The sequence below is a fragment of the Carassius carassius genome, chromosome 11 (genome assembly GCF_963082965.1).
Source record: "Carassius carassius chromosome 11, fCarCar2.1, whole genome shotgun sequence".
Taxonomy (NCBI): domain Eukaryota; kingdom Metazoa; phylum Chordata; class Actinopteri; order Cypriniformes; family Cyprinidae; genus Carassius; species Carassius carassius.
Window position 1 is genome coordinate 29,534,105 of NC_081765.1, and position 26,166 is coordinate 29,560,270.

The 26,166-nt window shown below is 36.4% G+C and overlaps 1 protein-coding gene across 1 annotated transcript in view; it reads left to right on the top strand.

The window, feature by feature from the left end:
* Positions 1 to 26,166, top strand: part of adarb1b (adenosine deaminase RNA specific B1b) — a 139,487-nt gene that overhangs the window by 69,124 nt on the left and 44,197 nt on the right. Inside the window, exon 3 of the mRNA XM_059562484.1 lies at positions 16,523 to 16,571. The gene's annotated coding sequence lies outside the window, so the exon portion shown is untranslated. The remainder of the gene's footprint in view (positions 1 to 16,522; positions 16,572 to 26,166) is intronic.

Consider the following 26,166-nt stretch of genomic DNA (forward strand, 5'->3'; position numbering starts at 1 on the left):
TTACCCTCATGTAATTTCTAACCTGTATATTTATAATGCTAATATTTATGTCTTAATTTCTTCAAGAAAACATTTTTATAATTTGCAAAATATCATCTTTTGTTTTCCACAAATGTCAGTCAGTCATTCAGGCTTGAAATGATAATTGGCGAACTGTCCCTTTAAGGAAGGCCTTTATAATTAGTTCAATTAGACTCATTTCCTAGGGGGCTGTACATGTCATTTATTTATGCTTTCAGAAAAAACTTACACGGACTGTGATGGAATGGAATACTTTAAAACTGGAGCTTGTTTTTAATTTTGCAAGCATGCTAATTAAAGCATGCTAACTGAAGCACCACTTCTAAGAATGTCATAAAAACAACAAACTTAGAACTAATTAGGAGTTTGACAACATCACTAATCAGCTAGTTGGTTGTTGATGATCATTACTCATCCCAAACGTCCTCCAGTGTCCTTTTCCTTCCGGTCCCTTCCCTTTACACAACCGGGACATAAGAGCAGCATTCCTGAGCTTGAGATATGATTGGAATGGTAATATACTCAAGATCAAATTAAGTCAGAGCCTGTCTTAGTAGGCCACGATGAGCATCTGCGGCACACAAGATGATTTAATCACTATTCAGACTGGATTAGTTGTCCAAATGACATTAGATTTTAAATGAAAAGGATGTCTGTGATCTCCTGGACTGTTGTTTTACCCATTAAGTTGTCTTTGAAAAGCAGATTTACCACATACTTTAATGCATTCATAAATGAGTCAAATATTATTTTAGTCTGCTCGTGTGCACTTGTGCTTTGGGACACGTCTGAAATGGCATCTTTTTTGTTTTTAATAAATGTCACCTCCTACTCGCAGAGCTAATAACAGAACTTCAACATCATTAAAAAACGCTGTGCCATTTACACTTTCCCTCTACACATGCTGTACCATATGCTAATATTTTAGTAAATTCTCATTCTGGAACCACTAACCATAAACACTCTATATTAGTGGGAAATGGAGTCGTAATAGCCAAATGCCAACTTGCAGGTGTTTTTACAGAGGACCTGAGGGAAAGCGCCCCACTGACAGAATGAGTGTAGGGAGAGGAAGTGCTTTGCTTGTCTGTGTGTTTGGATGCTGGATGAAATAAGAGGAGGCTCTTTATGTGGACTCATGCTGAGTGAGTCTGCCTCAGTATTCAAACTTGATGATTTCTCTGGATCGTTGTTTCTCTCATCTCTTTGTTCTTGTGGTTTTGGTGCACTGCTGCAATCTTGTTTACTGTAGTAAAATCAGTTCGGATGCACAGCTTGTGATGTTTGTGTTGACCTTCCTTTCTCTTTTCTTTCACCTCTCCTTTTACATTACTTTATTGCTTTTTCTCTTTTGCTTTGCATTTCTTATTTTCTTTCCTTACCATTTTCTTTCAGATTTTCCTTTTCTTTTGTATTTTCACTTCCATATCCCCTTTTCTTTTTAATGTTGTTCTCTTTTTTTCATTTTCATTTATTTTTCTGTTTTCATTTACTTCTCATTTACTTCTTTTCATTGTTTTCATTTTACTTATTTTTCCTTTGACCGATCCTTTTGAAATTTCATTTCGCGTTTTCATTTCCCCCCTTTCCTTTTGCTTTGCCTTTCTTATTTCCTTTCCTTTTTTATTTCGTCACCCTTTTCGCCTTTCATTTACTTTTTCATTTCCTCTTTAATTTTCTATCTTTAATTTGATCACCTTTTCTTTTTCACTTTTATTTAATTTCCTTGTCTGTTTTTACCCTGTTGTTTAATTTCATTGGTTTATTGTCTTGTCTTTGCTTTGCTTTTCCTCTTTCTTAATTTTATTTTCTTATTTTTCGTTTCTTATTTATGTTTATCATAACCCTTTACTGAAATTTCCTTGCACCATTTCTTTTTAATTTTCTTCTCTTATTTTCCCCTTTTCTTTTCTATTCTGTCATTAACAATTTAAAAAATGTTTTTTTATATATTTTCTTCATATAACTTTTTTTTCTTTTTTTGTAATTGTAATTTCTTTACACTTTTTCAATTTATTTTCTTGTCTTTTTTTAATTGTTATTTATTTAGGGTTGAAAAAAGGTGGAAAATGTCCAGTTAATTTAGGAAAAGTTCCAGAAATTTTGGAACTTCTCCTCAATTTTGGACCTTCTCCTCTCATTTTCCTCTTGCTTGACAAACTGATGGCTCAGTATTCTCCCAGCTGCTTGTGTATGCGTTCGGCTCCTGCAGGAGTAAATTGCAGTGCGGTTGTGGAGAGCAGGTGAGCAGAGAGCAGTGCTGGAGGCTTTGGCCTCTGAGCTCCCCATTAAAAGGATCAGACAGTTCTGCACTACACCACACTTCTCAAACTACCACAGCTCGTGCAGGCCAAAGTACACAAGAGGAACATGACCTCAGCATCTATTCATGTCAAATAATGGCCTTAACAAGCTATTCTTCTCTCTCTCTCTTTTGTTGTTTGTGTCCTCACCATTCTCTCTTGCTCCTAGCCATCCACTCTACTGTGATTAATGGATAAGTGTGTAGAATATTATATTATATCGGTATCAGGGCTTCCTACCAGTGTTTTTGTAATTTCAGAGAGCTGTGTGATCCCAGGACACATGTTTTTCCCTTTAAGAGAATGTATTTAAAAACTACTCATCATCCAGCTCCTTATAACAATTGATATGCTTGTATTGATAGCTCACAGGTCTGGTTTTGCTGAAACGAAGAAATGAATAGAGAGTTATATCTACAGCTCACTCTGTTTAGTTTCTCATACACCATATCATTTATCAATAGGATGTTTTTCACTTTGCTCGCTAACTCTCATACAGACCGAAAATGTAGGTTGTTATTCACTGAGATCTGAATCAGTCTGATTCATGAGAAATCATCGGTTGATTTTGTGACCTTTTTTATTTGAATTTTTTTTTTTTTTTATGAGCTCACGTTTGGGTAAATGCTAATATTCTTACTGAATAATCACTTTAGTTTTAATATGACTATATACAGCTTATATACAGTTATATCAACACCGTCTTTGCTTTGTATATATATGTGTGTGGATGTGTGTGAGTGTGTGTGTGCGCGTGTATATAGTAAAATATCTTTTTTTTTTTTACTTTAAAAATTAAGTGGGATCACACACACACTACTTTTCAAAATTGTCGGGTTGGTAAAATGTATTTATTTATTTATTTACTGTTATTTATTGTTTTTGAAAGAAGTCTTTTAAATTCACAAATTTATATGATAACAATTTAATACAGTTAATTTGTGAAATTAGGGGTGGCACAGTTCGCTGAAAAAAACCTGAACCGTTCGGTTCAGCACGCACAGTTCGGCACGCGCTGGGACCGCGGTTCAACTTAAATCTGACAAAGCATCTGTAATATGGTTTGCTATAAATAACACGTAAAACAAACTGGGTTCAACTATTATATGTTTCTGTTGATGGATGCGCATTCTGGATTCCCAGACATTACAACAATAGCGATGAGAGAAAAAAAAAAAAAAAACCCTGGACAAACCATTCACTCTTGATCATTGTGAATGCCTTATGCTGGATTATGAGCAGTCATTTATTCCTTCATCATCCGGGTGCTGATAGCGCACGCGCGCACAGATGAGACCTGAACAGCACATGTTAATATGTATTTAAACTAAACTCATTTAAGCTTTGTCGCATTTAAGAGCCAGAGGACGCGAGCTCATGCGCACAGTGAGAAGAATTGTGCATGCGCTCATTCGAAGCACGCAAACCCGCTCCTCAGAACGTGCCCAAATATTAAGCTCTCTCTGAAGTATTGTGTTTAAATGGACAAATTCACACAAAAAGGATGTCAAAATGTCCGTTTTGATAATTATCCTACAGCAGACATAGCCGGCTGAACGCAGGCCACTGGATCAGTGCATTATCTTAAAATGACAGTCTTTATAGTAATCGAGCAGCAACAACAAAGAAATCACTCACTGTTCCTAATTATAAAGCTTTTATTATTTTAATAAAGAATAATCTTTAATTTATACAGTCCAATATGTGATGCTGTTTTACATTTGATTAATTTATTAAATTTCTGTACCTAAAAACTAATGCTAGATCTGCCTAAAAAAAAACAACAACTGAAAATCACTGTTTATTGTTTGTATCTTTACTCTATTGTATTTTTTTGTGCTGTTGCTTGTAGTTGGATAGAATATTCTTCGTCTTCTTTTTTATTAGAAAGTATTTCTGTAGATTATTTGATGAATAGTAAATTCAGTAGAACAATTTATTTGAAAGAAATCTTTTGTAGTGTTACAAATGTCTTAACTGTCACTTTTGATACATTTTAATTAATCAATGCTGAAAAAAAAAAAATAATAATAAAAAAGAAAGCCTGCTGACCCTAAACTTTCATTAAGGTAGTGTAAATATATATATACTGTATAATATGTAAATACTGACAGCAAAAGTTGTTGTTTCATAAAACAAAAATGTCCCACGTGTTTAAGGCATGTGCACTAACCACTAGACCTCGACTCCGTCCCCGGATTTGTTTTTAACTGGTGTCTTTCTGTAACATTTAGAAATGTTCTTCAAGTTTGCCAGAGTTAAAACAATCCAAAAAGCCATTTCCATGCCTTACATTTTTCCTCTCAAGCCCGTCATTTTCAGTTCTCCAGTGACTTACCGGTAGATCGCTCATTCATCCTGGCATGCTCAAGGATGTGGGAGCTTTTTGCAAGTTCAGCGGTGTGGGAATTTCACAGCAGTGCTTGAGGAGAAAAAAAAACACAGGAGATGAATGATGCCCTGAGCTCCCTGAAGGAAAATATCCATATGTATTAATGAGAGTGAGTGTCTGTCTCTCAGGCCTCCTGTACTAATGACTGAAGTCTCGTCGTCTTATTCATTGGAATTCAACATATAACAAAGATATTTCCTTTGTAACCCAGTGTAAAGAAAAATCAATTTCAACACAGTCTTTATTTCAATCGCAGCCTTTCCTTTAGAGGGCAAACTGAATGTAATGAAATGTCAGGGTGATCATAGACGAGGTCCCCATGGCGCATTTGGATAAATACTACCTTCCTGTGTATTAGAACCACGGACGTACATAAGCATTTCAGTATCTTATAATTCAGTTCATAAACAGGCTTGATTTGAAATGGATCAAAGGGAAGGAAGAGGCGTTTATGATACGCAAATCTGTTTTTGAGAAAAGCAGAATGGCGGCTTTGTTCTCAGACTCCTCCTCCAAGGGACAACTGGCATTTCTGCTATGAGTCTGCAGGGAGGAATATGTCTGCGTGATTTATTATGTGATATTTAAAATTGTAGCCCACAAAACGGTCCTGTTGCACGGCGTCTGGAAGATGGTTCAGTGCTATCTGATCAAAGGTGGTGTCAGATGTTGTTGTGTTAGGAGTGGATGAAAGGTTTTTGAGTTGTTTTTCTTCTGAGGAAAAGGCCTCAGCTGTTGGTTTGTAGCACAGATGGAATATATGTGCTCTGATTAGGGGTCAGTGTGACAGGTGATCAAATGAAACTTGAATAATGGGATACTTAAAGCTATTCTGAAGACTGAGCTTATCTTTGTTTTCCAATAAATGGGAAATTGAACCTTCAGACATAAAAAAAAGGATGCAGAAACATCATTAACATCAAAGTTTGATTGATTTAATGCAAATGATTGAGTCCTTCATAAATCAGTTTCTCTCATTTCAACCTTTTTGGATGTTTTAAGGAGAGTTGGGGCAGAAGTCAAGATTTAGCTTGAGAAGTGTGAAGGGTCATGGACCATGTTTATGACACTTTTATGGTATTTTTACTTATTTTCACACTTAAACACTTCTGTACCCTTTTGTTGTAATTGCATACAAACAGTCTTTAAAATGACTGTGTTCCACTAAAGAAAGCAAGTCATACAGGAAAGTCATGAGAGTGAGTAAATAGTGGCAGATTAATAATTTTTGGTTAACCCTCATGTTGTGTGCCAGTCATTTCGACCCGGAGACTAGTTAATTTATTGTACTATATTTTTTGGAACTGATTGATCATAGGCCACATTGATCTGAAGTTATGCCACCTCAGTTTTTAAGTGAACATTGCCAAAATTAGACACAAATAAGTGTTTTTTTTTTTTTTTTTACTTAAAAACTGAGGGGCATAAGCTTACTTCTATGAGGCCTATGATCAGTTGGTTTCAAAGTGAAATTCAAAACCAGCGCTGATTGAAAGAAAACAAGTTGATAACATTGAATATAAGATTTGCTGATTTGAAATAGCATAATAAGAGATTTGCAATAAATTTTTAAGAGGCCGTTCATTTTTGACCTGGGAACACCAAAACAAGTAAAGGATTTTCACCGTAGCAACAAGGGTTAAATAAATCCCTCCGGTGTTGGGACCTGACTCTCCGTGTCAGTTGTCATTTGGGCACATTACACTTAGCGTACCTTGTCTTTTAACATGAGCAGAGTAACCTCTCGTAATAGTCTCTCATTATTTTTTCTTACTGAGGTGAAACCAGAGTGTGTTTCCATTTCACAGGAGCTCCGTTTGTCATTGAGGGCCATTGAGAATCTACCCACAATGCCTTGTGGCCCATCACCGGGTGCCGCTGGAGGCTCCAAATTACCTCGTCACAGCTGCTGCTGTTCTGCATGGTTGACCCCACGGAAAGGCTCTGACTGAATTGATTAGAGCCTCGAGCAGAAGTGATGATGTGTTTAAAGAGAGATGATAGAAAATGTCATCGTAATGGATTATGTTGCCAATCTATTGGTGATGCCTTGAATGTAAAATATGAACACTGAATATTGATTTTCAGGAGTAGCAAAGCATGTTGTTTGTTTCTGTGAGTTTGGGTTACATGACTAAATTACTTTGTGAAGTTGGCTACGAGTTTTCTAGGCCTAGATGGACTTATTCCATTTCCTTTGGACCTTTGGTAGCGGATTTAAAGAGAATACATTTGTAATATTGCTAAAAGTATGAAAATATTATGTTCTGATTATCAGATTTTTGTATATACTTTAAAAACTTCTGAATTTGAATTGAATTTGAGGTAGCATGCAGGATGCAGAATTGCAATTTAAATATTAATGTAAGGAAAATTAATTGACATTTAACTGGAAAAGCAAAGGTTGTGAATACAGATTATGAATGTTGACTTGACAGACTTGTTTGAAAGTTTAGCAAAATTTAAAAAGCCTTAAAGTTCAAGTGTTTATAGGCCTTGCAGATAGATGGATGGATAGATAAATTGATTTAATTTCCCAGAATGCATTTGTTGTGATGAATTTTGCAGTTGTCGCCAATTAAATTTCAAATCCAAATGATGAAAGCGAGCCAGTTCTTATATTTTAAATTCCTCTTCCTGTCTTTCCAAAGTAGCTTCCTGTGGGTTGCTCAATTCAAAGTCAAAATTAAATTAAAAGTGTACCATTTTTTCTTATGCCTAACCATGCTTCACATATCCTTGACCATATTAAAATGCCCTGAATGAGTCCTGGTACCCTGAGTTCTCTGGTTGTACAGTCATGTACTCTTGCGCACAGATTTATTATGTAACCTCATCCCGTTGGCTCACTGCAGCAGTTTTTTCAAAGCATTTGTGACTTGCTACTGAAAACTAGAATTAAAATAAAGGCCCCTTGCCTTCTGACATCTCAACGAGCTTGTAAATATTTCAGAGAGACTCCGAGAGCAAGAGCAGCATGTAATCAAAGAGTTCTGTAAAACATGAATATGGGACTTTTATACATTTAATGACTGCTCAAGGGTGCAGGAGAACAGCGACTTGCTGCAGTGCCAACGATGCCAAAACCCTCATTGTACAGTCGCAAGAAAAATAAACAACCCTGTAGAAAATAAATGTTGGCAACGCAGTGCAAACACAAGCAGGCTTTCTGGTTTCTCTTTTGTGTGCTTTTCTATGATCACTTGATCCCTCATCATTTGAAGGTTGTGTTTCATTGGGACGATGGTTGCTGTATGCTAATGATTGATCTGATTTTTTATGGGTCCTTTGAAGCAATTTACCACCACCAGTACTTTTTTTTTTCTTCCTCTGGGTTTTTAGTGTCACTGAATTGCAGGTGGGGTTAATGAGGTTTTCTCTAAACATAATTCCTGTGTAATGATATACAGCAGATAGGATGAACCCTTTGTGGATATCAGTCTTTCTGTCAGGCGAACAGTTGCCTGGGTTTGGCTTGCTGCATCTGGGGGTAGCGTAGATGGCCAGATATTGTATAGTGTTGGGCTAGAGACAGATAAGAACACAGCCTGATGTTGATGTTGGATGGAGGGAAGCTTGTCTTATCGCTGTGAGATTAAGATTGAAGCAGATGGGATGGAGAACAGGGTCTCATACAGCAGCCACAGACTGTCCCTTCCCCCATGATGCTATAGAGGAATTACGAGCAGCCTTTACTTCCATATTCAGCGGAAATGGCTGTTTGCTTTGGAGTACGCCCACTGATTGAGAGATGGATGCTGGGCAGACCAGCAGCCAGCTTTAAACTACGCCTTCCTCTACAGACTGCAGTCATCACCATTCAAAGGTTTCCTTCCTTTTTCTCTTTACCTAATGCAGTAGTCTTTTATAAATAATATTGAGAGTTCTTGCCTTACTTTGATCTATAGAGTTAACGTCAGGCTTTAGTAGTATTAAAACTTTTTTTAGCCAGTTAGATTGGGACTGGAAAAGTTTCCTCAACCTTGATCCTGCAGTCCCATCAACACTACACACTGTCCCCCTAATCAAACACACCTGATTCAACCTATCCATTTGATAGTAGAGACTCCAAGACCTGAAATGGTTCTTATCGGAAAAGAGAGATAGCTTTCTGTTTTCTCTTTTGTGAGCTGTTGTATGATCACCTGCTCTCTCATCATCTAAAGGTTCTGTTTCATTGGGACAATGGTTGCTGTATGCTTATGATTGATCTGATTTGTGTGAGCGCAGTGTGAGATCCTCCTAGCTTACTCTTTCAGTCCCTCTTTTAGACACTCGTGGCCTACTTAAACACAACTGCTGTAACACAAGCTGGAGTACCTCAGGAGATCCTGCGTGGGAAAAAAACTCAGGGGCATTGTTCTGCTGCTCCAACAAGAGCGGTCAAGAGTGTTGTGAAAGATCTTATCCTCAGAGGTGTAACTACTCTGGATTGTCACGGGTTGGTGCTGGACCTCGGTAATCACTGGGTTTCGGTTTCTGCCAAAGAGAAAAACTCAAAGCTCAATAGAAACAGGTTTAGCCTTATTGATGAATTTACAGAGCAGGCTTTGTTGGAGCTGAGTGTTTGTGTGGGGGTTATGGTACTTCCCTCGTTTGTCCTGGCCTGGGAGACTTTTTTCTTGGGTACAAGCTGCACTGCGTCATCATCATTTTTCACAGTACAAGGCCACCCTCTGAGGCTTAGGAAAAGTTTAGCAATAGCCGTACCACAGTGCTATGCTCAAAGCATATTTGACAGGCCACCCTCTTAGTTTTAAGGGTCTTCTCTTGAGTTTTCTCACTGACCCGAAGGCCTGATCAGTGTCCAGGTGGTAAAGTTGGGTACACACCCTTGGCCTCAGAACTGCAGGTGTCACTTGGTAGGTTCCATGAGCTCCAGCTGTGTCAGCCAGCTGGTTTCTGCACACTATCCTTGCTTCTCCCTGGAGTGTTGACCCAAATAGCAAGCCCCAGGGAATACGAAAACACACGCATACAAACAACCCGAATCTGTCAAGTTTAAGTAAAGAGTGGAGGTGCAAGAATGGATATGTATTTGTAGGTCTCTGGAAGGAGATTAAACATGGCCTTAAGTGACATTCCACACTGAGACCTATTCCACTGCTTTGCTCTGGTTGTCGCAACCTCCATTCTGGAGCTTCTGTGGGAGTTGACAGTGTTGATTCAGTCAGCATTTGAGAAAATGTTCACGTCTTATTAGAAACCAGGGAATGTTGTTTTTCCTAATGAGAAACAGCAAAGCATTATTCTCGTGCCCAGTCCTGCAATGTACAGTCAGACGTGAACTACCAAGTGGACACCTTGCCAAGAACTCACACAGTCACCAGCAATGGTACTCAAGCCACAGAAGGTGTGTGTGTGTTTTCTTCCTCTGCCTTGTTTTATCAGGACCAGAACAGCTTATCCTACTTTGGAGCCAGTGAGTCTACAACAGAGCTGTTGTTGTGTTAGACCACTTGCACTTAGACTTGTGTTAATGATTCTTGCTAATGGGCCGAAGCTTTCGATCCCTTGTGGTGTAACTGGAGAATAAGAGAAGGTCATACGTCTGTGAATGGTATTGGTTTTCTCCTCTGCTTTGCACACACTGAGCAATACCCTACAAGTTTACTATGCCCCATGATACCTGCACTCCCACCACAGGAGCCAATATTGTTGATGTTACAGAGGAGCTAGTTTACAAGGTACACTTTGACCAAGTGTTTACACATCTCTGGTGTAGGCTATATTTGCAATGTTTATGTCTTGCTTGTATATGCTGCTTTAACTTTAGATAACTGTACAAACCAGGATGGTGAGGATACTAGCCAGGCATCTTAAAAAAAATGTTTATATCCTACCGACTCTGCTGTCGGAAGTTCACACTTGGGGCAGCAGCAGTAATTTTCCCCTCATGTCTTTTTCACCATCAAATGGCTCTATATTTTTCATGTCATGTTCATGAGGATCTTTCTGTCGCCCTGATGAGGAAGTTCTCAGAGTCTGGTGATGACTGACAGCGAGAATGCCTCTGTTCTTCTCTGCGTTCCATGTGCACTCTGCTGTAGCATCTTCTTGGCAGCCTTCACCTCCATGTAGTCTCTAGCACATACAATAGAAGTTCCCTTCTGTATGTTTCAATCAGTCTGATCAATTTCTTTGGTTCGGCACACACGTGACCCGCGGATTGATTTATGAAAAAAAAAAAAAAAAGTTGCGCATGTTCTGTCCACACTCAGTGGTCATGGCGAGCGGAGGAATGGAGAAGCTTGAACGCCCCGCGCATTTTGGCTTCCCTGTCAGATATAATGATGAAGGAAAGAGGTTAGAGTGTAAAACCGTGACGGTGCGTAGAGCCACGTTACGACATCCAGTCTCGCACCCACTTCAGCGAAAAGATTGTGCCAGATCTTTATGAACAGGAGAAGAAAAAAGTTGTGGATGAACTATCCCGAGCATCCTCTGATGCGCTCACAACAGAAGGGTGGATGTCCAGGGGGACGGAGAGCTTTGTGACGATAACTACTCACTTCATTACAGCAGACTGGGAGATGAGAAGTCCGGCTATTATGTTAAAAATAAGATATTAAGCCATGTGCACTTTAAGTTGATTTCATATATTTTAATTTAATAATTTAATGTTAATAAAAAAAGACAAAACGTATGTTTATTTGTCTTGGCCTTTTTTTTCTTTTTTTTTTTTTTCTGATCCGAAAAATGATCCGATCCATACGAGGACGAGCGAGCGCGGGTTTGACTATATGTATTTGGAGGTTATTGCTCACGTCTCGTTCTGCACATATCCAAATGTTTCCATATTCGCAATGTATCTGAATTAGTGCTGTCAACGCGTTAACGCATGCGATTAATGTTTGTCTGGTTTAACGTGTCAAAATATTTAACGCAATTAACGCAGCATCCGTATTTTCTGCCATCCGTTGGCTAGCTTTACATTATATGATCACGCTCTTATTCATTTAAATGCTTTTAAACATTTCAAGCACGGCAAGACAAAAGAGAATGCGCTGTCTGTGAATGCCCTTATGTGACACACGTACACACACACACACACACACACACACAATGCATAGACAGGGCGCCAGAATCCAGTTCTCTTGAACTAACAATAAACATCCCAAAGTGCCAGTTTTGTCGATTATCCTCATAAGAGCAATCTTAAATGATTTATATAAAGTCTAAAATGAACAAAAAGAGTTGTGAGAGAATGAGGCGAGATCCATTGACAGTATATAAACGGTGAGATCCGCGTGTCTGTCTGCTCTTAAAGGGACAGCAGCCAATAAAGCTTCCTGTCAGTAAAGTTAAAGAACAAAGGGAACAGAGAAAATAACTCGCTGCTCTTGACTAAATAACTTTTGTAGCTTTAATAAGGATTAACTATTTAATTTATAGTTTATGCAGTGCAGACTGCATATAACTTTGATAACTTTATTAAATTTCTGTATATTTCCTAACTGTTAAGACAGGAAGGGCAGGAGTAAACATGACATTTATTATGGGTTTATGGTTTATAGCATTGTTTTAAGTTTACTTAAATTAAAAACTGTTATATTTTTGAAGCCTAATAATAAATGTAAAAAAAAAAAAAAAAAAAAATCAGTAGCTGTATTAATATCAGTAATACTGGCCTTCATTCATAAAAAGATGTCATTTAAACAAGTATTTAAATTTAACTGTGAAATTATTACATTAAAAAATATATTAAAAACGTACAAAAACATTTCTTTTTTTATTGCAATTAATTGCGATTAATCACAGAAAAAATGTGTGATTAATCTAGTTAAAGTTTTTAATCGATTGACAGCACTAATCTGAATGTTAAACTATAATATTTTTTTTTTATGTAAACTAGACGGAAAAGATCATCCTCTTCACATGAGCAAAAATGTCCTTGGCATAACACCAGAGTGGACCGGTATACTACGGTCTATTTAAACTGACCAGTGTAACCTTTTATATGTTTGGTTGAGTGTACTTTATTTTAATAATGAACAGACTGCAATGTAAGTTTAAAATTAGAATGCACTTTAGATGTTCTGTGTCATTTATACCAAACACAAATGTTGCTGGTTGCTAGTGTGTTTGCAGCACTACTGTTATTTATTTTTTATATATTAAATTTTTTATATTTTTCAGTTTAATTTATTTTTATTTCTAAAATTGTATTTATTTAAATGTATATTTAAGTTTACATTTATGCTCCAAAAAACTTGATAAATGCTCTAAAACTTTTATGTAAATGATTGACTTGATATATATATATAACCTGTTTTATATATTTAATACTTGGTCAGTTTATTGATTTGTTTGGTTAACTTTGGATAATTTTTTTTTTATTTTAATACCGTGCAGTGCACAAAATGATGATTCGAGAGATGGTTCAAGTCAGTGCTCAATAAATGATGATAAGTTTAGAAATGTTGTGCATCCACTTATTATTAGTGTGACATTTTAGCATGCAAATGCAAACCTCTAAACATCGGCATCGGCTGTAGAAAAACCCATATCGGTCAATCTCTAATACTAAATATTATACAATAGTAAATTGTATTATTTCTTTAAGTCTGTTTTCATTTTATCTTTTACATTATGAAATTAAAGACAATTTTTGCTTTAGCTTTTTTCACTATAATTTGGATTATTTTGGATCTAGAGCAGACAGGAATTATTGTGGGAAAGAGCTGGCATTCAGCTTGGGTTTCCGAAAGCATAACCGCGATGTGTGTTGGAGCATTCGCCCAACAAGACTATTGGCTACCTTGTTTTTCTCATTGTTACAACTGAGTTCATTTCCTCTCTGTACTGTACAGAACCTCTGCAGTAGAGAGAATCACTGTAATTAGTTTCAAAAATAGACGCCCTTTATTACTCAGGAGGTTAAACATTAGATGTACCCTGGCAATGACATGTATCAAACTGTAGTTTGCAAACCGTACGGTTCTTGTTTTATGGGAACCGTTTCAACCCAGACTGATTTCTCACCTAAACTGTCTGTTGTTGGCAGGGACTCCTCATTCCTTTATCTGTATTTTTTATTCTCTCTTAGAGAACTCTCTGTTCGGTCTAAAGGTGTGATTTATGTATTCTTTTATTGAATTCCTGCGCTTTGTTTTAACTGAAAATGGCAATGGTGATTACTTAGCATTTCTCTCAGTTTCTTTGGCAGCATTAAAACCGTCCTCATCTGGTCTTTTTTTAACTTGAGACAGTCGAATACTGTAGAAGACATGCCAAAGGAATGTGATTTATTAAACCACTTAGCATGTGCGTGCGATACTCAAAAATTGAGAAGGCTTGTAATTGGCTGAGATGTTTTTTACCTGCTAAAATTGCATGTGCCAAAAAAGTAACTGAGAGCTCTGTTGAATGGGAAGTTCCTTCTTTATGTGAACTATTCCTGCAAAGCTTCACAAGAAGAAAAGTGAGCATACAGGACAGTTAGAGCTCGTTATTGTCTCTTTTCTTAGAACACTGATAGAAGGCAAGGGTTGACGGAGGAGTAATTTTATCGTTGTAATTAAGAGTGTATCTGCAATTAGCCTTTTGTCCTCTACAGCTAGTTCAGGCCCTCGGATCCAAACATGCGTGACTCTCGCAACCCATTTAGTCTGACCGAGGAGCCTGTCGTCTGACACTCTGGTTAAAGATCCCCGCTGAACATTTTAACTGTGGTCACACAATAATCTAAATTGTGGATTGCGGTGCATTGCGTGGCTGCTCTCTGGCTTATAACAGCATGATGAGTTTGATTTTGATATTCTCTGTGAAAGTAGTAGAAGCTTGTTTAGATTTATATGTGCAGAAACGATTTGGGAAATACCAGAAAGAAAAGGGCAACAGTGCCACCCTGTGACACAAATACTGTTCTCACCGCTTGGTCTGTCATTTCTGGTATCTAATGGCGGTTAGATCAGAAACTATTTTAAATAATGTGATTTATATATATATATATATATATATATATATATTATTACTATTATTATTTTTTTTTTTTATGGACTAAAATATTGTTTTGGGATTATAAATGCATTAATTTAGCAGGCGCTTTTTTCCAAAGTGGCTTTACTTTATCACCATTTGAGCCACACGATTTATAGTTGATCCAACAAATTTCTTTAAGATTATTTTGAGTGTTAGAATTAAGATGCTCAGTTAATGTGTAATTTATAGAAAAGACTGATATGATGCAATCTATGTTTCCTACTTTTTGCTTGATAACTAATGATTTTTTTTTTTTAAACTTGAACACAGCTTAAAGAAGACCTAAAATGGCAGTACTTTTAAAACATCTCAGACATGTTTCTTGGAAAGAAACTGCAGACTGCAACTGACCGTAGAAAGTTCAAGGCTCACTTTTCGTCTGTACTTTCTTACTAGTTTCCCAGTGGGCTGACCTGTTCTCTTTGACGGTAGCTTCAGAAAGATACTGAGTGCTTCTCTTCAATCTACGCTGAACTCAGCTGGCCATAAGTGAAAGATGTGATTCATATGCTTTACAGCTCGCTTTCTGAATCTGAGCTTTTCATTTAAAAGGAAACTTTTTCTGTCGTTTTTGAAAACCTCAGTTCTTGTTCACTTTCCTTGAATTCTTCACTGAATACTCATTGAGATTGGTCAGACCATGAGGTATTCATTTTTATTTTGACAAATTCAGTAACTTGTTAGAATGATTCAGATTGCTAAGCTGAGAGTTCGCAGATTTTTTTTATTTTTTTATGAAAGTGATCAACCTGAAAATGTATGCATTTTATTGACTGATTCTTCACAAGAACCAGGTTAGCGTTATTTGCCTACGAATTGGACTACAGTGTTTCCACAGCTTAAAGATATAAATCACCCAAAAATGAAAATTCTGGCATCATTTCACTGTCCTGTCTGCAAATAAGTCTGCATAACACACAAAAAAAGTTATATTTTGAAGAAATTTGGCTTCAAAATAACATTAGACCCCATTAACTTATATTGTTTTTGGCAAAAACAGAGCCATTTTCAGAATATCTTTTCGTTTTCCACAGACGAAAGAAATTCATACAGATTTGGAATGACATCTGGGTGATTAAATGATGACCGAATTTGTATATTTGGGAGAATTATGTCTTTCAAGTGTAGGACCTGCAGTCCAATTTACAGGAAAATAACTCTTGCAGTTTTTTTGTAAAGAATCAGTCAAAAATGCATTAGGCAAATTTTCAGTGATAAACTATCACTTTAGTTTGCATGCAATCATGAAGAAAGGTGAAATAGAAAAACACTGATACAAACTGTGATATAAGGAACTCAAATGAGGGAATTGCTTTCCTTTTTGTGTCTCTGGTTGTACATATGGCTATTATTGTGTGATTATCACTCATATTTCTTTTCTTTGCCTCCTTTTGCATCTCCTTCACTCCCTTCTGACTCCATTCTCGACTTTGGAAAGAGAGACTCTTATTTTTCCTCTTTCACTTTTATGAGACACATTTATAGCGGAGGTTATATTGTTTTCATGCTCACGACACGTCACCTGATGCGTTTAGCACAGCCGTTGGGTCATGTTTTGTGGCGTTCACCTGCAGGTGAAAGTTTGGAGACTCTTGCTAACTTGGAAAGTTGGTGACGTGACAGGGGATTGAAACGAAATCTGCAGTAGCTGGAGATTACATCTAAACTCTACTGGCAGTATACGAGTGGATAATGTGTTTGTGAAGGGATGTTGTGGAATAGGTAGATATGTACCATTGTGGTAGATCTGAAAATGCATCGTGTTATACTGATATTTGCTATTAAGTTCTTTATTTCTGTTTTCTTTCTTGTGTCTATACAGGTTGGGTGATCAAGCAGTAGTCCAGCTCTGACAGCCAGTGGAAACCCAGGTGTGTATCTTTATCTGGGGTTTTGCAATATTTACATGTTTGCATTTGGCAGACACTTAAATTGCATTCAAGGGACAAATTTGGTCAGTTTTTGCTTTCCCTGGGAATCAAACCCATGACCTTGTCATTTTTAGTGCCCTGCTCTACTGTTTGAGCTACAGAAAGGAATGTAACTGTGCAATCATTTTGGCTATATATATATTTTTTTCTATGAATCAATCCAGGAAGGTTGTGTGTGTGTGTGTGTGTGTGTGTGTGTGTGCGTGTGCAAAAACTCACTTGTCTCTTACCAAGGCTCAATTATTTTGATCAAAAATACAGTAAAGTGTAATTGTAATATTGTGAAAGAACTGTTTTCTATTTTAATATATTTTAAACTGTAATTATAAATGTAATGCCACTTGTGTTCAGTTTAATACAACCTTGCTCTGATGAGGTGTCTGTAGTGTGCTTACTCGTTTTGCTTGTTTGTTTTTATTCACAGTCATTGCATGCTTGAAAGTGTTTGCAGTAGTCCTGTAGTTCCATTAGAGGCGCTGGAGAGCTGCTTTGACCCTAGTGACATCTTTGATTCATTCACACAGTCTTCTGTGTTCTGTTGTGTCAACCTGCTACATTACTGGATAGATGATTCCAGTCTACAGAGCAGCTAGCATCTTGCCTTTTATGCACAGAGTCTTAAAAAAAAAATACTTAAAAAAAAAACTTTATTCTATAAGATTTGCAATCTTTACAGTTGGTACCGAGATTTTGCATCAGAAGGTCTGAAAACACAGTTGTGTGCTTTTTTCTTATTCTTCTTTTTTATTTTTTAGCTACTGTTTCATGATGTTAATCGTTGAGTTATTTGACAGTTATATAACATTATTTAATTATTTTCTGATTAAAGAACATCAGATTTGCACCTTTATTGCTTTTAAAAACACTCCTTATCAGTATCAGTTCAGTATTTTCTTCATTACAGTGATGCTGAAGGACTATAGTAATTGTGTTACTGTAATTTTAAAGGCTTTTGAGGATCTCGGGTCTGTTTATAGATGTATAATGTTAGTGTACTAAAATCTTGATGATTGCTATTTTTATTTTAAATAGTTGTGAATTGAGCGTTTTCTGTTTTGTAAAAGTACTGGATGAGGTGCAATGGTTTGCATTGTCCTCATGATGGCGCTAGAGTTTCTTCCAGATTTTCAGACTGAAACTGAACATGAGCCAGTGAGCAGATCCAGACTGCTTCATGTTTAAATACTTCATTCATTGCACTAAACAGCAATTGCATTTAATATTCTAGTGATCATGGCTGGTTTAAAACTGAATTTCTAAGATCCTTTTTAGCCACTGACTTTGGAAATCTTGGATTTGTTTTTTTCTTTTTAACAGATTTCGCTGTAGCCCAACATCAAATATTTGCTCAAAGCACGCAAGGATGACTGTTTCCTATTACGTATTAGACATATGGGTGGGGAAAAAACAGCTTTAACACAGCTGAAAGTGAGCGGGAATGTATTAAATCTCTGATGTCTTCTTGTTTTACAATCTTAGCTACTAAAAATTTTATAAATATATATGTATGTATATATATGTGTGTATATATATATATATATATATATATGTATATATAAATATATATATACAATTTTCTATTATGTTTATATTTTTTTTTTATTTCATCTAAAGTTTCTTATTTTAATACATCGTTATTACATTTAATACATCGTTGAAGTTATTTCAAGTATGGCATACTTTTTTTATGGTTTTAGTTAACTATAATAAGCCTGTCTTATTCGCATTGCATTGCAGGGTGTACTGCAGCAGAACAAGAACTGAAATGTGAAATAAAAGCAGTTTCTTGGCAAAGAAAGTAGTCTTGAAGAAAGGATGTCAGGGGAGGAAACATGTTGTTTTTGGCCATGTGAACCCAGGCTTTTAATTGGCTGAAGTTGCCATGATGTCATGGACTGGACTGACGGGAGCAGACTGCTCTTGCCTCAGGTAAAATAGCAGGATACGTGATCGAGAAGGGAAGTGAGGAAACAAATCCAGCACAAACTCTCCAGCGGTCTGTGTTTACTCGGTCTAGCCTTGTGAAGCTCTGCCAGTGTCCTCTCTTCTGAGCTTCCTGCTTCTCTCTCTCCTCTCACCAAGTATCAAAAGCAGAGGAGGGGGAGGAGACCACGCATGTGTGTGTGTGTGTGTGTGTGTGTGTGGTAGAGCTGAAAGTGTGGAGCGAGGGAAGGGGGCTGGCGGTGCACACCTTCACTGAGTGTCTCAGAAACACAGAACAGTGCAGTCAGGTAGCTTCCTGCGTCCGGGTCAAGCAGCTATGGCCCTGGTCGTGGACGCCGCGCACTGCCTGGGCGCCTACTACTGCCTCGTTAGGACCCGATTCAAGCGGCGACGCAAGAAGCGCTCGGAGCGGAAAGGTCAGAACACTTTCTTTAACAAGCCTGGCAGAGATCTGTGATCGTTTTTTGACTTCTAAAACTTGATCGTATGCAGTGTTTTCTCCAGTATGTGTGATTTGCATTTCTAGACTGATATTTAAGGGTAGTTGACATGAAACTCTTTTGAGAAGTTTGTTTATTGCAGTTTGATGCATGTAAAATGATTTTAAACTAATTCTTTTATTAGAGAAGAGATTAAAGAGAATATATGTAATATTTATCAGTTTTATATCTGTTGCTTCATCAGCTTTATGCAGTATTTGTCATTTTATCAATTTAAATGAAAGTAAAAGGCACTTTTTGTTGTTTCGTCTGGTAAAATCAAAAGCTGGTAATGCAGTTTTCTGTATGATACAATTGTGTGCTTCTGGATAATACAACTTTGTAAAACTGGGTAAATAAGTTTAGAAATATAAAGATATTTAGAAATACCGTAATGTCTACAGATCCTAAAGTGTCTTCAATTCACTTTCTAAAAATCCTTCAATAATTTTTTTAAAATTATTATTAAATTATTAAATTTATTATTGTTTATATTTAATATTTTATTAAATATTACATTTTTTAATATTGCAGGTATCCAAAGTTGAATCAGCCATTTTATTAAATTATTTATAAATCTATTGGATATTAATTGCCCAATAATTAATTTAGTGTAAAACATTCCCTGATTATTACAAACTTGATTTTTGTAGTTTTGTTGTTGTAGTTTTCACATAAACATCTTAATGTGCTTTTAATTAATTAATTTTTTAAGTTAGTAAAATTGATGTTTGGTCTAAATTATAATTCCTGTGTGAAAATCATCATTTTTAAGCCAAAAAAAAAAAAGCTTTTACCTGGATTTATCATTCAGTTGAGTTGATGAGGGTTTTTAAGTCCTTAAATGTATTTTTATATCTTTTAAGTCTTAAAAGGTCTTATTTTGACTAATAAATAGGCTCACACAGTATCTCATTTATGTAAATTCATAAGGCAGCGATTTCTTTAAAGTAAGTGGTTTGGGGAGATTTTCTGCATGATTCAGTTTGTTGTTGCAGGAGTTCTCATTTATTGCTGCAGTGTTTTGTGAGTGATGTATGTTTCTGTGGTTGGTTTAGTTGATGCTGTTCTCGCTGGGATTGTTGTGGAATGAGCAGCATGTGTTTCTGACGGGTCACCACCACCGTGATGAGCCACAAACAGATCGCTCGCAGGCATGCTGGAGAATTATATTGAATTATTAATAGATTTTATATATTTTTGAGTTTGGTTTATATTACGTTACTAAAGCACTGAAGATCAATTTATTTTATGCAATGTTCCGACAGATATGAATCCTGAAATGTCACACTTGTCTCTGACTGCTGTTGAAGGCCCTCTCTCTCTCTGTCTCATGTCACATGACAGTGTTGTTTTGGAGAGGTCTTAGTTGCAACTTTAACTTTGTACTTGCTTAACTCCTCTCTTTTTTAATGTCATTTTAAGGGTACTTTTAAAAATGTAAATTTCCATCTAGGTAGGTGTGAAATCTTATTCCAAATGGTATTATTATCTTTTCTTCTTCTTTTTTCTTTTGCACTGTCATCTGATTTTATATGAAGAGATGAAGTGTGTAGAAATGCAAAGTTAATAGCTGCTTTTTGGTAGGTAGGTATTTCCGGAAGGTAATGGAATTAAAGTTTGTGAATGTCAGTTTGAGATCTAAATTTCAGCTTCTTTGCCCCAATCTGCCTTAAATAATTTTTTATTTTTATTTTTTATAGAAGTTTTCATCTTTCTTAGTTAATGTGTGTAATAATTCTGTCCTACTTTGGAAATGTACAGTACTTGGTGGAAGTGTTTAGTTAGTGTTTAACTTCTGATATTTATGCTTGCATCCCCAAATGCACCCTGATTATGCAGTTAAATCATATTAGTTGTAGTTTATGTGCTGTGAGGATGTGGTGTGGCATTTTAAATCACAAATATGACTTTGGGGTTGTTAAAATTTGGTTTAAATAGAAGTCAAAGCAGCGAATCTGTATACAGTTCTATATTCAGTCATTTAATATATTTATTTTTTTATTATTTTATTTTATTGTCATCTTATACTTTTTATTGTTTTTATTTATTTTCATTTTATTTTATTATTTATTTATATTTTATCTATTTTAAATTTTTCATATAATATAATTTTTTTATTTTTTTTATTTATTTTTGTTTTATTTCATTACTGCTTGTTATATATATTTTTTAACTCTTCTGTGAAGGTTTTTTTTTTTTCAGCTATTGTGGATATATTTTTCATTGCATTTCATTGCAAAGAATACTTGCAATCTTGGTTTAGAATACAGCTAAAATGAGGAAACTTAAACGGTAGCATAATCATGCATAATTATATGGTCTTTGCTTAAAATCAACTTAAAATGCTGTCCGAGTAGGCAGCTCACTGGGTTTTGGAGCACAGCTCATGTATTTGTCTACCTGTCCAGGAGTGGAGTGAGGAATTGGGCATCACACTCGACCAGTGTGCTGATAAGCCCAGGCAGGAGGTGTGGTGGCAGCCGCTGAGGGTTGTGTTTAAAGGTATTATCCGACAGGGGTGTAACAATAAACAAGTGCCATGGTTCGGTTCATATCATGGTTTTGGAGCCATGGTTTTCTTCGCTGTGGGGGTAGGGTTCATGCCATGGCACCAGCAATGCTAAAGAACACTCAATTCTCTTTAACTTAATAATACTAATTGCTCTTTGTTAGTCGATGTTAATTAATGCGACAACAAAATGTGCTCATTTTATTTAATTTATCCATGGCAGAGTCTCAGAGTGCACCAGTAGTTTATGGGTTAAAATAGCTTCAATATTTAAATTGAAATGACATGCAAGTGACAATTGCCTCATCTGGGGGCGGGGTAGGCCATGAGAGTACCGCGGTATGTACTGTGGGTGGCATATTTTGGTTCTTTGGTTCGGTTTGAGTATGGTTAAACCGCTATTATCCAAGCATTCACCGTTTGCCTTTACATTCTAAGCTGTGCAGGCTGAGACCTGTCAGCCAAGCAAATCCTGCTCTGTTGAAGTGGTGTTTTCAGTGTGCCTCTCACCCCTTAATGCGGCCTGGCAACTTAAGGCGGCTTTGTCAAACCCATGAGTTTGTCTCCTCCTCATATCTGAGGCCGGATGCCGTAAGGAGCAGAAAAATGAAGGCGTGATTCTCTTTAAGAAGTCTTCTGCTAGTGTAATTCCCTCACTCACTGGCCTGATTGGGCCGCATTGTGTTGGCGGCGTCTCTCTGTGCGCTTGACGCCTGACATTGAGCTGGATCAGAGTTATCTTTGGAAGTTTAGGGGCTTTGCGTCACTCGTGGTTCCTGCAGCATTGGTGGTAGTAATGAATGTGCCGTGAGGACGTGGTGTGGCATTGAAAATCACAAACATGTGACTCATTGTGCTTGTATTTAAATATGTGGTTTAATATTAGGTTTGAATAATAGTCCGAGCATTATATCGGTGTACATTTCTGCTTATAAGTTTACATACCCTTTTATTTTATTTTATGAAATTATTTTTCTCTTCTCTTCACTTCATTTTATTTTATTCATTTTCATTTTATTATATAATTTGTTGTTTATAGATTTATATGTATACAGTAGATGTGTATATATGTGTGTGTGTGTATGTATATATATATATATATATATATATATATATATACACACACACACACACACACACACACACACACACACACACACACAAACAAGACACATTGAGGTTGTGTTTAAATATGATATCTTAAAACACTTGAATGAATGAGATATGAAAGAAGTTTAATCTGAAGTACTAAAACTGAAAAATAGAAAATTACATAGAACAATAAAAAAACACAAAAAGAATAAAAATGACCAAAAAAAAACTTTACAATTTTTTTGTTATTGTCTCATCTAAAATATAGCGTGTATAATATTACTACCCTGAAAATATAAAATATTTTCAGAGTATTACTGAGAAACATAATACAATTATATAATTTTTTTAATGCTAAATATCTTGCAGATTCTACAAAGACTGTGCAAACATTAGGGATGAAGTTCAGACTCTTGTGTCTCTCATGTCATTTAAAGGCTCTCCAGTGGGTCACTGATGACATGTGGAGGAGAGATTTCTGCTCAGCCAGCAGACTGGAGGAAATGAAGCTTCTCTGATGGACTGAAGGGAACGTGTGCGCTCTGATAAGATCACCATTGCTCTTCTCACTTTATTATGCTGTATGAACACATGCAGCAATGTTAACACACCCCCCTCTTTAGATTCTGCAAATGTCTGTAACATAAAACGTATTTTTATCACTTACGTGGTTAACTATAAACATGTTGATAATTTTAAGTTCAAGTAACTTACTCAGAAAGACTGAACTGAGAAAACTGATCGTTGTAGTTACATGGTGTTAGAAACTCAGACGCGAACAGGAGGAGACTATATATCTTCAGCAGGACACTTCGATTAAAACGAACACTGGTGTTATTGCTCAGTTAGTGCGGTTCGTTTGATAATGTATTTCATCCATGGAAATCTTGAGGTGTTTGAGGTTATTGTTATTGTGTGATATCGCTGTGTATTTTTCTTAAATTGCACTAAAATAAGTAAATAAGCAGAGAAATAATTACAGCTAATGTAATATAAGTTGACATAGTAACCCAGTTGGCAGTAACAGTGAATCATCGTAATTAAAAGCAATTAAAAAGAGCAGTTCTTCTACCGTTATAAAGTGATATTGTTAACCTTTTCTTTACATATCGATGAAACGAGCTCATGCCACTGGAAAACATGATCCGCAGCTCTCCAGTCTAATAGAGAGTCACAGCAGCACATGGTTGAGACTACATAATTAGCATAGATCAGTGGAGAGACTCGTCTGGAAAGAGAGAGAGAAACATTGTTGTTGTCATCCCTTCATTTACAGACTCATTACCTCCAGGTTGTAGTCTGAATAACTGCTAAAGTTTAATTCTTAAGCAAGCTACATTACAATGTACATTATAAATACATTTATAATACTTAAAGGCTTGAAGTAAACTGTTACCTTAATTTTTCTTTTATTTGTTTACTTTTATTCTTTCTTTTGTTTGTTTCATGCATTTGTTCTTTCCTTCATTTGTCTTTTGTTTCATTCATTCCATTAGTTGTTGTTCCCTGTCTTTTGTTGTCTTTTTGTTTCTTTCTGTCTGTCATTATCGTGGAAGCAGTTGAGACTGTTTTGACACTATTCGCACGTGTCTGTTTCTGTCTGATGTTTTGGATGTTCAGCGCTCCTGCCTGTCTATCACCGTTCCCTTCAGAGCTGTTAATAACCCAGCCACCGGCTGTAAAATTCACCGGCTAATCCACTCAGGCATGAACACGCACCCAGCGCTGGTTTCCTCCCTGTGGATATTGGAGTAACTGACCTGGCCTTGAATTAGGAGTACAGTGATAGTCATCTGTTGTGTGCAGCGGGCCGCTGAGGCGAGGAAAATAGGCAGGGAAGGAGACGAGCAGAGAGAGATAGAGCAAGAGCCAAAGACGAGAAAAGACAGGATGATACATAGTGCTGAGGCCAGCAAACTTCCTGTCCATCCAGTGTAGGTTAGGAAAGCTGAGGATTAAGCACACACACACACACACAAACACACACAGAGCTGGATATAAGCTCCAGGGGCTCATCTGTGCTCATAACCAAGATTTTGAAGCAATTTGTCATGCTTCAAGATGCTGCATCAATCCGTACAGTCCCTCACAAGGGTCACGCTTCTGAGGGCAAAACACATATTTTTCCATTAAAAGGAATGAATGCACATTGGTGAGCATAAGGGACTTCTTTTGGAAAAAAAAGGACAAAAATCATGCTTTGCCCATCCTGACTCTAAAACAAACTCGTTGAACAAAATAGTTCAGCATTGGTTTGTGGCTATCACAAAAATGAAATCTGCTCTTCTCCAACCGTATCGTTTTTCTGTTTATGATGTTACGTAAATTGTGCAAGCTTATTTCACAGTATTAGATTAAAAGATCAGAACACACATACCTCCCCTCAATATCAGGACAGAAGTGGACAAAAGAGATGAATTAACTGCCATTTTTCTTCTTATTTTCAAACTAAACTAAAAAAGTGAAGACTACTTTGTATTCCCAAAAATTCTTCTTAAGAATATTCTTATCTTTTTTTCCCTTCCAGATTGTTCTTAAGACAAAACTTTCAAATTCAAATTATTGAAAATAATCTTAATTAGCTTCATAAGTTAGGATAACGCCAGACTTGTCTTAAAACTCAACAGTTAGGAATGATTTGATGAATTTATTTGATTATTTCAAATTAATTGTCATATTTAAGCATTACAACAATACATATAATACATGGTAGGACTATTAAAAGCGATAATGTAAACAATGATTGTCATGATTATGTGCGACAACTCTTTGTGCTGAATTTGAAGTTCATTAACAACTCTACACAAACATCAGAAAGGAGGTCGTTTTTAATTTTAGCCTTTAAATACGACGTCATCTTTAGCAGTATTCAGCACATATGAACACGTTTACTGTATACAACGTGCATACACACAAATGAATGAAATGGATCACTTCGTCTTTAGACAGGCTTTTTAAAGTAACCATTTAAAAAGAAATGCAAAGCTGTCAAGCTGGTGGCATCAAAAATAGTGTGCATGCTTATTATGATTATTGCTGTAATCTGCAGGCAGCACAAAAAGACGATCTTTGAGATGTTTTACATTTAGTTTATCAGTGAGTGTTCAGCAAGCAATGGCTCCTTTATTCTTAAATAGTTTTAGCAATATTCCAAAGTACTGCCATATTTTTTGTATAAATGATGTCTGCATTGACTCAGAATTACCATAGCAACTGCTTAAGCACCCTGTCATCATGCCTGTGAGTTTAGCACAGGCAAGCACCACTAGTTTTCATCAGTAATTGGACAGTCACATAACATATTTCCTCATAAGCTATAATAATGTGTGAGGTTTTAATAGGGTCTTGTTCTGGCCGTCGTCTCTCCTGGTGGTCTTTTAGCATGAGGTTTGCAGGTACACGTCTGTCAGCTGCTGTTCTCACTTTGACAGCAGATTCATTTATCAAGCCCCAGATATTAGGAGCCACTTTATCAAATTGTCTCGTCGTGAGCTTTTGTGCAGGAACC